The sequence below is a fragment of the Panulirus ornatus genome, chromosome 4 (genome assembly GCF_036320965.1).
Source record: "Panulirus ornatus isolate Po-2019 chromosome 4, ASM3632096v1, whole genome shotgun sequence".
NCBI lineage: Eukaryota > Metazoa > Arthropoda > Malacostraca > Decapoda > Palinuridae > Panulirus > Panulirus ornatus.
Genome location: NC_092227.1, coordinates 90,148,331 through 90,163,408, shown reverse-complemented (window position 1 = coordinate 90,163,408; position 15,078 = coordinate 90,148,331). Strand labels below are relative to the sequence as shown.

Below are 15,078 nucleotides of genomic sequence, written 5' to 3'. Positions count from 1 at the left end.
GGATGGAACCATGGAAGTGGAAGTGGATCATAGGGTGGGGGAGGGGGCGAAAATCCTGGGAGCCTTGAAGAATGTGTGGAAGTCGAGAACATTATCTCGGAAAGCAAAAATGGGTATGTTTGAAGGAATAGTGGTTCCAACAATGTTGTATGGTTGCAAGGCGTGGGCTATGGATAGAGTTGTGCGCAGGAGGGTGGATGTGCTAGAAATGAGATGTTTGAAGACAATGTGTGGTGTGAGGTGGTTTGATCGAGTAAGTAACGTAAGGGTAAGAGAGATGTGTGGAAATAAAAAGAGCGTAGTTGAGAGAGCAGAAGAGGGGTGTTTTGAAATGGTTTGGGCACATGGAGAGAATGAGTGAGGAAAGATTGACCAAGAGGATATATGTGTCGGAGGTGGAGGGAACGAGGAGAAGTGGGAGACCAAATTGGATGTGGAAAGATGGAGTGAAAAAGATTTTGTGTGATCGGGGCCTGAACATGCAGGAGGGTGAAAGGAGGGCAAGGAATAGAGTGAATTGGATCGATGTGCTATACCGAGGTTGGCGTGCTGTCAGTGGATTGAATCAGGGCATTTGAAGCGTCTGGGGTAAACCATGGAAAGCTGTGTAGGTATGTATATTTGCGTGTGTAGACGTGTATGTATAAACATGTGTATGGGGGTGGGTTGGGCCATTTCTTTCGTCTGTTTCCTTGCGCTACCTCGCAAACGCGGGAGACAGCAGAAAAAAAAAAAAAAAAAAAAAATATATATATATATATATATATATATATATATATATATATATATATATATATATATATATATTTTATCCCCCTGGGGATAGGGGAGAAAGAATACTTCCCACATATTCCCTGTGTGTCGTAGAAGGTGACTAAAAGGGAAGGGAGCGGGGGCTGGAAATCCTCCCCTCTCATTTCTTTTTTTTTTTTCCAAAAGAAGGAACAGAGAAGAAGGCCAGGTGAGGATATTCCCTCAAAGGCCCAGTCCTCTGTTCTTAACGCTACCTCGCTAATGCGGGAAATGGCGAATAGTATGAAAGAAAGAAAGCATTATCCCTGGGGATAGGGGAGAAAGAATACTTCCCACATTCCTCACGTGTTGTACAAGGCGACTAGAGGGGACGGGAGCGGGGGGGCCAGAAATCCTCCCCTCCTTGTATTTTAACTTTCTAAAAGGGGAAACAGAAGAAGCAGTCATGCGGGGAGTGCTCATCTGCCTCGTAGGCTCAGATTGGGGTGTCTAAATGTATGTGGATGTAACCAAGATGTGAAAAAATGAGAGGTAGGTAGTATGTTTGAGGAAAGGAACCTGGATGTTTTGGCTCTGAATGAAACGAAGCTCAAGGGTAAAGGGGAAGAGTGGTTTGGGAATGTCTTGGAAGTAAAGTCAGGGGTTAGTGAGAGGACAAGAGCAAGGGAAGGAGTAGCACTACTCCTGAAACAGGAGTTGTGGGAGTATATTATAGAATGTAAGAAAGTAAATTCTAGATTATTATATTATTATTATTATACTTTGTCGCTGTCTCCCGCGTTTGCAAGGTAGCGCAAGGAAACAGATGAAAGAAATGGCCCAACCCACCCCCCCCATACACATGTATATACATACGTCCACACACGCAAATATACATACCTACACAGCTTTCCATGGTTTACCCCAGACGCTTCACATGCCTTGATTCAATCCACTGACAGCACGTCAACCCCGGTATACCACATCGCTCCAATTCACTCTATTCCTTGCCCTCCTTTCACCCTCCTGCATGTTCAGGCCCCGATCACACAAAATCTTTTTCACTCCATCTTTCCACCTCCAATTTGGTCTCCCTCTTCTACTCGTTCCCTCCACCTCCGACACATATATCCTGTTGGTCAAGCTTTCCTCACTCATTCTCTCCATGTGCCCAAACCACTTCAAAACACCCTCTTCCGCTCTCTCAACCATGCTCTTTTTATTTCCACATATCTCTCTTACCCTTACGTTACTAACTCGATCAAACCACCTCACACCACACATTGTCCTCAAACATCTCATTTCCAGCACATCCATCCTCCTGCGCACAACTCTATCCATAGCCCACGCCTCGCAACCATACAACATTGTTGGAACCACTATTCCTTCAAACATACCCATTTTTGCTTTCCGAGATAATGTTCTCGACTTCCACACATTCTTCAAGGCCCCCAGAATTTTCGCCCCCTCCCCCACCCTATGATCCACTTCCGCTTTCATGGTTCCATCCGCTGCCAGATCCACTACCAGATATCTAAAACACTTCACTTCCTCCAGTTTTTCTCCATTCAAACTCACCTCCCAATTGACTTGACCCTCAACCCTACTGTACCTAATAACCTTGCTCTTATTCACATTTACTCTTAACTTTCTTCTTCCACACACTTTACCAAACTCAGTCACCAGCTTCTGGGTAAAACTGAAAGTTGATGGAGAGAGATGGGTGATTATTGGTGCATATGCACCTGGGTATAAGAAAGATCATGAGAGGCAAGTATTTTGGGAGCAGCTGAATGAGTGTGTCAGTGGTTTTGATGCACAAGACCGGGTTATAGTGATGGGTGATTTGAATGCAAAGGTGAGTAATGTGGCAGTTGAGGGAATAATTGGTATACATGGGGTGTCCATTGCAGTAAATGGAAATGGAGAAGATCTTGTAGATTAATGTGCTGAAAAAAGACTGGTGATTGGGAATACCTGGTTTAAAAAGCGAGATATACATAAGTATACGTATGTAAGTAGGAGAGATGGCCAGAGAGCGTTATTGGATTACGTGTTATTTGACAGGCACGCGAAAGAGAGACTTTTGGATGTTAATGTGCTGAGAGGTGCAACTGGAGGGATGTCTGAGCATTAACTTGCGGAGGCGAAGGTGAAGATTTGTAGGGGTTTTCAGAAAAGAAGAGAGAATGTTGGGGTGAAAAGAGTAATGAGACTAAGTGAGCTTGGGAAGGAGACTTGTGTGAGGAAGTACCAGGAGAGACTGAGTACAGAATGGAAAAAGGTGAGAACAAAGGAGGTAAGGGGAGTGGGGGAGGAATGGGATGTATTTAGGGAAGCAGTGATGGCTTACGCAAAAGATGCTTGTGGCATGAGAAGCATAGGAGGTGGGTTGATTAGAAAGGGTAGTGAGTGGTGGGATGAAGAAGTAAGATTATTAGTGAAAGAGAAGAGAGAGGCATTTGGACGATTTTTGCAGGGAAAAAATGCAAATGAGTGGGAGATGTATAAAAGAAAGAGACAGGAGGTCAAGAGAAAGGTGCAAGAGGTGAAAAAGAGGGCAAATGAGAGTTGGGGTGAGAGAGTATCATTAAATTTTAGGGAGAATAAAAAGATGTTCTGGAAGGAGGTAAATAAAGTGTGTAAGAGAAGGGAACAAATGGGAGCATCAGTGAAGGGGGCTAATGGGGAGGTGATAACAAGTAGTGGTGATGTGAGAAGGAGATGGAGTGAGTATTTTGAAGGTTTGTTGAATGTGTTTGATGATAGAGTGGCAGATATAGGGTGTTTTGGTCGAGGTGGTGTGCAAAGTGAGAGGGTTAGGGAAAATGATTTGGTAAACAGAGAAGAGGTAGCAAAAGCTTTGCGGAAGATGAAAGCCGGCAAGGCAGCAGGTTTGGATGGTATTGCAGTGGAATTTATCAAAAAAGGGGTGACTGTATTGTTGACTGATTGGTAAGGTTATTTAATGTATGTATGATTCATGGTGAGGTGCCTGAGGATTGGCGAAATGCGTGCATAGTGCCATTGTACAAAGCCAAAGGGGATAAGAATGAGTGCTCCAATTACAGAGGTATAAGTTTGTTGAGTATTCCTGGTAAATTATATGGGAGGGTATTGATTGAGAGGGTGAAGGCATGTATAGAGCATCAGATTGGGGAAGAGCAGTGTGGTTTCAAATGTGGTAGAGGATGTGTGGATCAGGTGTTTGCTTTGAAGAATGTATGTGAGAAATACTTAGAGAAGCAAATGGATTTGTATGTAGCATTTATGGATCTGGAGAAGGCATATGATAGAGTTGATAGAGATGCTCTGTGGAAGATACTAAGAATATATGGTGTGGGAGGGAAGTTGTTAGAAGCAGGATGTAAGGCATGTGTACGTGTAGGAAGAGAGGAAAGTGATTGGTTCTCAGTGAATGTTAGTTTGCGGCAGGGGTGTGTGATTTCTCCATGGTTGTTTAATTTGTTTATGGATGGGGTTGTTAGGGAGGTGAATGCAAGAGTTTTGGAAAGAGGGGCAAGTATGCATTCTGTTGGGGATGAGAGAGCTTGGGAAGTGAGTCAATTGCTCTTCGCTGATGATAAAGCGCTAGTGGCTGATTCATGTGAGAAACTGCAGAAGCTGGTGACTGAGTTTGGTAAAGTGTGTGAAAGAAGAAATTTAAGAGTAAATGTGAATAAGAGCAAGGTTATTAGGTACAGTAGGGTTGAGGGGTCAAGTCATTTGGGAGGTAAGTTTGAATAGAGAAAAACTGTAGGAAGTAAAGTGTTTTAGATATCTGGGAGTGGATCTGGCAGCGGATGGAACCATGGAAGCGGTAGTCAATCATAGGGTGGGGGAGGGGGCGAAAATCCTGGGAGCGTTGAAGAATGTGTGGAAGTCGAGAACATTATCTCCGAAAGCAAAAATGGGTATGTTTGAAGGAATAGTGGTTCCAACAATGATGTATGGTTGTAAGGCGTGGGCTATGGATAGAGTTGTGCGCAGGAGGGTGGATGTGCTGGAAATGAGATGTTTGAGGACAATAAGTGGTGTGAGGTGGTTTGATCGAGTAAGTAATGTAAGGGTAAGAGAGATGTGTGGAAATAAAAAGAGCGTTGTTGAGAGAGCAGAAGAGGGTGTTTTGAAGTGGTTTGGGCACATGGAGAGAATGAGTGAGGAAAGATTGACCAAGAGGATATATGTGTCGGTGGTGGAGGGAACAACAAGTGGGAGACCAAATTGGAGGTGGAAAGATGGAGTGAAAAAGATTTTGTGTGATCGGGGCCTGAACATACAGGAGGGTGAAAGGCGGGCAAGGAATAGAGTGAATTGGATCGATGTGGTATACCAGGGTCGACGTGCTGTCAATGGATTGAATCAGGGCATGTGAAGCGTCTAGGGTAAACCATGGAAAGTTCTGTGGGGCCTGGAAGTGGATAGGGAGCTGTGGTTTTGGGCATTATTGCATGACAGCTAGAGACTGCGTGTGAACAAATGGGGTCTTTGTTGTCTTTTCCTAGCGCTACCTCGCACACATGGGGGGGAGGGGGATGTTATTCCATGTGTGGCGGGGTGGCGATGGGAATGAATAAAGGCAGACAGTGTGAATTGTGTGCATGTGTATATATGTATGTGTCTGTGTGTGTATATATATGTATACATTGAGATATATGGGTATGTACATTTGCGTGTGTGGACGTGTATGTATATACATGTGTGAGGGGGTGGGTTGGGCCATTTCTTTCGTCTGTTTCCTTGCACTAACTCGCAAACGCGGGAGACAGCGACAAAGCAAAATAAAAAAAAATAACTTTCTAAAAGGGGAAACAGAAGGAGTCTAACGGGGAGTGTTCATCCTCCTCGAAGACTCAGACTGGGATGTCTAAATGTGTGTGGATGTAACCAAGATGAGAGAAAAAGGAGAGATAGGTAGAATGTTTGAGGAAAGGAACCTGGATGTTTTGGCTCTGAGTGAAACGAAGCTCAAGGGTAAAGGGGAAGAGTGGTTTGGGAATGTCTTGGGAGAAAAGTCAGGGGTTAGTGAGAGGACAAGAGCAAGGGAAGGAGTAGCACTACTCCTGAAACAGGAGTGGTGGGGGTATGTAATAGAGTGTATGAAAGTAAACTCTAGATTGATATTGGTAAAACTGAAAGTGGATGTAGAGAGATGGGTGATTATTGGTGCATATACACCTGGGCATAAAAAGAAATATCATGAGAGGCTAGTGTTTTGGAAGCAGCTGAGTGAGTGTGTTAGTAGTTTTGATGCACGAGACCAGGTTAAAGTGATGGGTGATTTGAATGCAAAGGTGAGTAATGTGGCAGTTGAGGGAATAATTGGTGTACATGGGGTGTTCAGTGTTGTAAATGGAAATGGTGAAGAACTTGTAGATTTATGTGCTGAAAAAGGACTGGTGATTGGAAATAACTGGTTTAAAAAGAAAGATATACATAAGTATACGTATGTAAGTAGGAGAGATGGCCAGAGAGCATTACTGAATTACGTGTTAATTGACAGGCACATGAAAGAGAGCCTTTTGGATGTTAATGTGCTGAGAGGTGCAACTGGAGGGATGTCTGATCATTATCTTGTTGGGGAAAGGTGAAGATTTGTAGAGGTTTTCAGAAAAGAAGAGAGAATGTTGGGGTGAAAAGAGTGGTGAGACTTAGTGAGCTTGGGAAGGAGACTTGTGTGAGGAAGTACCAGGAGAGACTGAGTACAGAATGGATAAAAGTGGGAACAAAGGACGTAAGGGTAGTGGGGGAGGAATGGGGTGTATTTTGGGAAGCATTGATGGCTTGCGCAAAAGATGCTTGTGGCATGAGAAGCGTGGGAGGTGGGCAGATAAGAAAGGGTAGTGAGTGGTGGGATGAAGAAGTAAGATTATTAGTGAAAGAGAAGAGAGTTGCATTTGGACCATTTTTGCAAAGAAATAATGCAAATGATGGGGAGATATATAAAAGAAATAGGTAGGAAGTCAAGAGAAAGGTGCAAGAGGTGAAAAAGAGGGCAAATAAGAGTTGGGGTGAGAGAGTATCATTAAATTTTAGGGAAAATAAAAAGAGCAAGGAGAAGAGGGAGACCAAATTGGAGGTGGAAAGATGGAGTGAAAAAGATTTTGTGTGATCGGGGCCTGAACATGCAGGAGGGTGAAAGGAGGGCAAGGAATAGAGTGAATTGGAGCGATGTGGTATACCGGGGTATACCGGGGTTGACGTGCTGTCAGTGGATTGAATCAAGGCATGTGAAGCGTCTGGGGTAAACCATGGAAAGCTGTGTAGGTATGTATATTTGCGTGTGTGGACGTATGTATATACATGTGTATGGGGGGGGTTGGGCCATTTCTTTCGTGAATGTTGGAGTGAATGTTGGGGTGAAGAAGGTGGTGAGAGTAAGTGAGCTTGGGAAGGAGACCTGTGTGGGGAAGTACCAGGAGAGACTGTGTACAGAATGGAAAAAGGTGAGAACAATGGAAGTAAGGGGAGTGGGGGAGGAATGGGATGCATTTAGGGAATCAGTGATGGATTGCGCAAAAGATGCTTGTGGCATGAGAAGAGTGGGAGGTGGGCTGTTTAGAAAGGGTAGTGAGTGGTGGGATGAAGAAGTAAGAGTATTAGTGAAAGAGAAGAGAGAGGCATTTGGACGATTTTTGCAGGGAAAAAATGCAATTGAGTGGGAGAAGTATAAAAGAAAGAGACAGGAGGTCAAGAGAAAGGTGCAAGAGGTGAAAAAAAGGGCAAATGAGAGTTGGGGTGAGAGACTATCTGTAAATTTTAGGGAGAATAAAAAGATGTTCTGGAAGGAGGTAAATAGGGTGCGTAAGACAAGGGAGCAAATGGGAACTTCAGTGAAGGGCGTAAATGGGGAGGTGATAACAAGTAGCGGTGATGTGAGAAGGAGATGGAATGAGTATTTTGAAGGTTTGTTGAATGTGTCTGATGACAGAGTGGCAGATATAGGGTGTTTGGGTCGAGGTGGTGTGCAAAGTGAGAGGGTTAGGGAAAATGATTTGGTAAACAGAGAAGAGGTAGTAAAAGCTTTGCGGAAGATGAAAGCCGGCAAGGCAGCAGGTTTGGATGGTATTGCAGTGGAATTTATTAAAAAAGGGGGTGACTGTATTGTTGACTGGTTGGTAAGGTTATTTAATGTATGTATGACTCATGGTGAGGTGCCTGAGGATTGGCGGAATGCGTGCATAGTGCCATTGTACAAAGGCAAAGGGGATAAGAGTGAGTGCTCAAATTACAGAGGTATAAGTTTGTTGAGTATTCCTGGTAAATTATATGGGAGGGTATTGATTGAGAGGGTGAAGGCATGTACAGAGCATCAGATTGGGGAAGAGCAGTGCGGTTTCAGAAGTGGTAGAGGATGTGTGGATCAGGTGTTTGCTTTGAAGAATGTATGTGAGAAATACTTAGAAAAGCAAATGGATTTGTATGTAGCATTTATGGATCTGGAGAAGGCATATGATAGAGTTGATAGAGATGCTCTGTGGAAGGTATTAAGAATATATGGTGTTGGAGGCAAGTTGTTAGAAGCAGTGAAAAGTTTTTATCGAGGATGTAAGGCATGTGTACGTGTAGGAAGAGAGGAAAGTGATTGGTTCTCAGTGAATGTAGGTTTGCGGCAGGGGTGTGTGATGTCTCCATGGTTGTTTAATTTGTTTATGGATGGGGTTGTAAGGGAGGTAAATGCAAGAGTCCTGGAAAGAGGGGCAAGTATGAAGTCTGTTGGGGATGAGAGAGCTTTGAAGAATGTATGTGAGAAATACTTGGAAAAGCATTTATGGATATGAAGAAGGTATATGATAGAGTTGTTAGAGATGCTCTGCGGATGGTATTAAGAATATATGGTGTGGGAGGCAAGTTGTTAGAAGCAGTGAAAAGTTTTTATCGAGGACGTAAGGCATGTGTACATGTAGGAAGAGAGGAAAGTGATTGGTTCTCAGTGAATGTAGGTTTGTGGCAGGGGTGTGTGATGTCTCTATGTTTGTTTAATTTGTTTTTGGATGGGGTTGTTAGGGAGGTGAATGCAAGAGTTTTGGAAAGAGGGGCAAGTATGCAGTCTGTTAGAGATGAGAGAGCTTGGGAAGTGAGTCAGCTGTTGTTCACTGATGATACAGCGCTGGTGGCTGATTCTTGTAAGAAACTGCAGAAGCTGGTGACTGAGTTTGGTAAAGTGTGTGAAAGAGAGCTGAGAGTAAATATGAATAAGAGGAAGGTTATTAGGTACAGTAGGGTTGAGGGACAAGTCAATTGGGAGGTAAGTCTGAATGGAGAAAAACTGGTGGAAGTGAAGTGTTTTTGATCTCTGGGAGTGGATTTGGCAGCAGATGGAACCATGGAAGCGGAAGTGAATCACAGGGTGGGGGAGGGGGCGAAAGTTCTGGGAGCGTTGAAGAATGTGTGGAAGTCGAGAACATTATCTCGGAAAGCAAAAATGGGTATGTTTGAAGGAATAATGGCTCCATCAATGTTATATTGTTGTGAGGCGTGGGCTATGGATAGAGTTGTGTGGAGAAGGGTGGATGTGCTGGAAATGAGATGTTTGAGGACAATATGTGGTGTGAGATGGTTTGATTAAGTAATAATAGGGTAAGAGAGATGTGTGGTAATAAAAAGAGTGTGATTTAGAGAGCAGAAGAGGGTGTTTTGAAATGGTTTGGTCACATGGAGAGAATGAGTGAGGAAAGACTGACCAAGAGGATATATATGTCTGTGGTGGAGGGAACGAGGAGAACTGGGAGACCAAACTGGAGGTGGAAAGATGGAGTGAAAAAGATTCTGAGTGATCAGGGCCTGAACATGCAGGAGGGTGAAAGCCGTGCAAGGAATAGAGTGAATTCGAACGATGTGGTATACCAGGGTTGACGTGCTGTCAATGGATTGAACCAGGGTATGTGAAGCGTCTGGGGTAAACAATGGAAAGTTCTGTGGGGCCTGGATGTGGAAAGGGAGCTGTGGTTTTGGTGCATTATTACATGACAGCTAGAGACTGAGTGTGAACGAATGGGGCCTTTGTTGTCTTGTCCTAGCGCTACCTCGTGCACATTAGGAGGGAGGGGGTTATTTCATGTGTGGTGGGGTGGCGATGGGAATGAATAAAGGCAGACAGTATGAATTATGTACGTGTGTATATATGTATACGTCTGTGAGTGTGTGTATATGGATACGTTGAGATGTATAGGTATGTATATTTGCGTGTGTGGACGTGTATGTATATACATGTGTATGTGTGTGGGTTGGGCCATTCTCTTGTCTCTTTCCTTGCGCTACCTCACTAATGTGGGAGACAGCGACAAAGCAAAATAAATAAATAAATAAATAAACAAAATATATTTGTGTGTGTGTTAGCATGTATGAGATAGTTGAATCACATGGAAAGTCCCCATGGGCTCACTGTGTTGTCTTCCACTCTGAATGTTTGAACATGTGAAGCTGACCTCAGCAAAACCAGGGCCGGGAGCTGGTGGGTGCCAGTAGCTGGCAGTCAGCTCTGTCACTCGACAAAATTCACTTGTGTGTCTGTGGGTGTCTCAGGACCTGAACTCAGTGTGCACTAAATGTAAATATCTATTTTTCTAATAAAACTGTAAAGGCCACTATATCTTCAATAAGTAACCATGGATACAAAGGACTGTTCCTACCTTACAACTCTATTCCTTTCATTCTAAACAAAATTTCACACTACACTATTCGCCATTTCCCGCGATAGCGAGGTAGCGTTAAGAACAGAGGACTGGGCCTTTGAGGGAATATCCTCACCTGGCCCTCTTTTCTGTTCCTTCTTTTGGAAAATTAAAAAAAAAAAAAACGAGAGGGGAGGATTTCCAGCCCCCCCCGCTCCCTTCCCTTTTAGTCGCCTTCTACAACACGCAGGGAATACGTGGGAAGTATTCTTTCTCCCCTATCCCCAGGGAAACAAAATTACTACCATGAAAAAAATTCACAAGTGAGGCATAATTGTATAAATGAAGATTTTCTTAAAATTTTCAACATTATCATCAGTTTTTATTTCATCTCATATAAAAAGCATAACTCCAGACGGTACTCTTTCATAACATCTTAAAATATACCTTTGTGAATTCAGTGGAATTTCTTAGCCAGTTATGGTGTAATAAGCAATAATTTCATGAACATTTCTCTACTTATCAGAACTTAGAAAAGACAGTGAGACAGAGAAATGATACTTACCATTGTACATTGTACCATTGACTTTGATTTGAGTAAGCAGAGGTAAATCATCCTTAACACTGGGTGCCTTGGTTTTGAGCAGCGACATTTCAAAGTTTCTTACTCTGTCTGGCTGGTTACTCACTGTTTTAGTTACTTATCCACTTTGTCATTCTGTAAAAAGTTTGAAAAATTTTACATAATCCTCGACTAAGTTTTGGAAAAATAATGACAAACAATATACATACTAAAAATGGAGGTTTTGAAGGATTAAAAAAATATTATAGGTAGAGCTCTTTGAGTGTCAGAGAGCAACATCTCAATGGGGAGTTAAAACAGCATTTTATCACCAAAAAGGAGGTGATATCTATAAGCATGCAAAGCCACCAGATACTCATTCACAGAACTCACTGACAAGCTGAGGTGGCCTAGACCAGCCCTCTATTCAGATTCATTCACCTACCAATGGTAAACAGGTTTCAGGCCAGTTACTTTCTAAATTTAAGAAATGGTATCTAGCAAAGGAAAAAGAGGAAGGAAGGTATGGAAAGACAATTGGATGCTTAAAAGGTTCTAAATTTTTTTTTTTTTTATTCTGCATCCACAAACAGAGCCCTATGAGCATCTGAGAGTAGCCACATAGGAGGAGGGACTTACGGCAATCCATCTACCTATATCTCTGATGCCTGTTCCCTCTGGAAACTCCCATTAAGGGGGAAGCCACGGAAAAAGAGTCCACTTATCTCTGTCCTTACATGCCTTCCTTGCATATGCCATTCCATACATTCTTCCTCAATTTTTCTCACTCCACTAATCTTCCACTATTTCCCCACATCAAAAGTAGTGTTCCTCTCACACCATCCACTTTATCTGTACTATCATACACTCTCTTTGTAAACTCCCAGTCTAGCATTCTCCCTTCACATTATTACATTTCACCCCACTCTGCCAACCCACAATTCATTCCCTGCCATACCACCTCTCTCATACACCTTTTCATCTCTCTTTTATTCGGTCTAGTCAACCACATGATCCTAACAAATAGCTCATTTCCACAGCCTGAATTCTTGACCTCTGTAACTCATTCCATGTCCATGTTTTGGCTGCACAGGTTGGGGCTGCGAGGACTATGCTGTCCATCAATTCTCTCTTCACTTCCATACGTACACCTCTACCCTTCATTATTCTATTAAGGGACCCAATGTCTCTTCTACCTTGCGCTGCTGTTTCCCTTATCTCTCCTTGTACATCACCAAACTTACCAAAAACAGCTCCTAAATACTTAAATTCTCTCACCTCTTGCTGTCTTTCTCCCCCATATCCAAAACACTGTTTAATACACTTTCTTCTTTCACTATAAATTATTCTACAAAATCTATACTTTCACTCTGTTTCCTTTCAGACACCATTACTTTACTTTTACTTACATTTACCTTCAATTGCCTACACTTAAACACATCATAAAGCATACTTACAAACCTTATGCAACTCCACTATCACCCATAAACAGGCTTGCTACTAGCCACCATATCTCACAATCACATTCCATCTCTGCACCTCTTTTCCCTAGCTTTGCTTTCATCTCTCTTATCACCCAACCATATATAAATCAAAAAGCCATGGTGACATCACAAAGCCCTGCCTCACACCTACATGTATACCAAAACTTTTGCTCAACTCTTCATCCACTCTTACACATGCATTCGCTTTTCTATAGCAGGCTTTCACATCATGCAACAGTTGTCCCCTTACTCCATATATCCCCAATACATCCCTTAAAATATTCCACTCAACTCTGTCACACACTTTCTCCAAATCCTTTCAAGATGCAAACATCTTACATATTGCTAAAGACTTTTCTGCAGTTATCTTTACCACAAAAATTTGATCTACACATCCCCTACTTTTCCGAAGACCCCCTTGCTCCTCACTTATTCTGCATTCAGTCATTTCCATCACCCTATCAATCAATATTCTTGCATACACTTTTCCTGGCATACTTAGCTTCTCTCTTATTCCCCTATAATTGCATTCACCTTCAATTGCCTACACTTACACACATCATAAAGCACACTTACAAACATTCTGCAACTCCACTCTCAGCAAACAATACAGTTTCACTCATAAACAGGCTTGCTACAAGCCACCATATCTCACAGCCACATTCCATCTTTGCACCTCCTTTCCCTAGCTTTGCTTTCATCTCTCTTATCACTCAACCATAAATAAATCAAAAAGCCATGGTGACATCACAAAGCCTTGCCTCACACCTACATGTATACCAAAAATTTCGCTCAACTCCCCATCCACTCTTACACATGTGTTTGCTCCTCTACAGAAGGCTTTCACATCATCCAACAGTTGTCCCCCTATCCAATATATCCCCAACAAATCCCTTAAAATATTCCACTCAACTCTGTCATACACTTTCTCCAAGTCCTTTCAAGCTGTAAACATCTTACCTTTTGCTAAATACTTTTCTGCAGTTATCTTTACCACAAAAATTTAATCTACACATCCCTTACCTCTCCTAAAACCCCTTGCTCCTCATTTATTCCACATTCAGTCACTTCCATCGCCCATCAATCAATATTCTTGCATACACTTTTCCTGGCATACTTAACAGACTTTTTTTTTTTATACTTTGTCGCTGTCTCCCGCGTTTGCGAGGTAGCGCAAGGAAACAGACGAAAGAAATGGCCCAACCCCCCCCCATACACATGTATATACATACGTCCACACACGCAAATATACATACCTACACAGCTTTCCATGGTTTACCCCAGACGCTTCACATGCCTTGATTCAATCCACTGACAGCACGTCAACCCCGGTATACCACATTGCTCCAATTCACTCTATTCCTTGCCCTCCTTTCACCCTCCTGCATGTTCAGGCCCCGATCACACAAAATCTTTTTCACTCCATCTTTCCACCTCCAATTTGGTCTCCCTCTTCTCCTTGCTCCCTCCACCTCCGACACATATATCCTCTTGGTCAATCTTTCCTCACTCATCCTCTCCATGTGCCCAAACCACTTCAAAACACCCTCTTCTGCTCTCTCAACCACGCTCTTTTTATTTCCACACATCTCTCTTACCCTTACGTTACTCACTCGATTAAACCACCTCACACCACACATTGTCCTCAAACATCTCATTTCCAGCACATCCATCCTCCTGCGCACAACTCTATCCATAGCCCACGCCTCGCAATCATACAACATTGTTGGAACCACTATTCCTTCAAACATACCCATTTTTGCTTTCCGAGATAATGTTCTCGACTTCCACACATTCTTCAAGGCCCCCAGAATTTTCGCCCCCTCCCCCACCCTATGATCCACTTCCGCTTCCATGGTTCCATCCGCTGCCAGATCCACTCCCAGATATCTAAAACACTTCACTTCCTCCAGTTTTTCTCCATTCAAACTCACCTCCCAATTGACTTGACCCTCAACCCTACTGTACCTAATAACCTTGCTCTTATTCACATTTACTCTTAACTTTCTTCTTCCACACACTTTACCAAACTCAGTCACCAGCTTCTGCAGTTTCTCACATGAATCAGCCACCAGACTTATTGCCATATAATTCCTAAATATACCCTTAGCATCTTTTCCTCTGCATAAAGGAACAATAATAGCTTTCACCCAATCATATGAAAACATATGAAATCTTCCATGAGACCAAAAAATCACTGTTTAACATTTTCCAATATTCTATCAAATAGATTCATTCCCATAACTAACATCCTCATTTTTAGCTAGAAACTTTGGGTTCACTATAAAGGATGATCAACAACCTTTAAAGAGACTAGAATTCCTCAATACTGAATGAATATCATTAATTTCTTTGATCCCAATGCTAAAAAAAAAGAACTTATTAGAAAACCATTCACAGCTGTATTACCCATAATGCTAACACACAGTACACTATTAGGAACTCCAACCACTCCCATTTAGGATGATTGAGGATGTTCCAGCTTATCTTAGCAATCTGAACAATCTTACCCTCTCTGGTCTTGAAGCAATGTCAAGTACGGTCAAAGGCTTTTATGAAGCATTCTTTTATGAAGCACCCATGTTACTAGCCTCATTCCTGTCAAGAAAAAGCCCAGAGAAAAAAAAAATCTAATCACATTGATTCAATTATATCAGATTTTTCAGAACCATTCAGAAAGTTTTGA

General features: G+C 42.5%; 1 long non-coding RNA gene across 1 annotated transcript in view; it reads right to left on the bottom strand.

Moving 5' to 3' along the window:
- The window catches only part of LOC139746285 (uncharacterized), a 93,086-nt gene that overhangs the window by 25,671 nt on the left and 52,337 nt on the right, over window positions 1-15,078 (bottom strand). Inside the window, exon 2 of the long non-coding RNA XR_011712130.1 lies at window positions 10,912-11,064. This is a non-coding gene — a long non-coding RNA (uncharacterized lncRNA). The remainder of the gene's footprint in view (window positions 1-10,911; window positions 11,065-15,078) is intronic.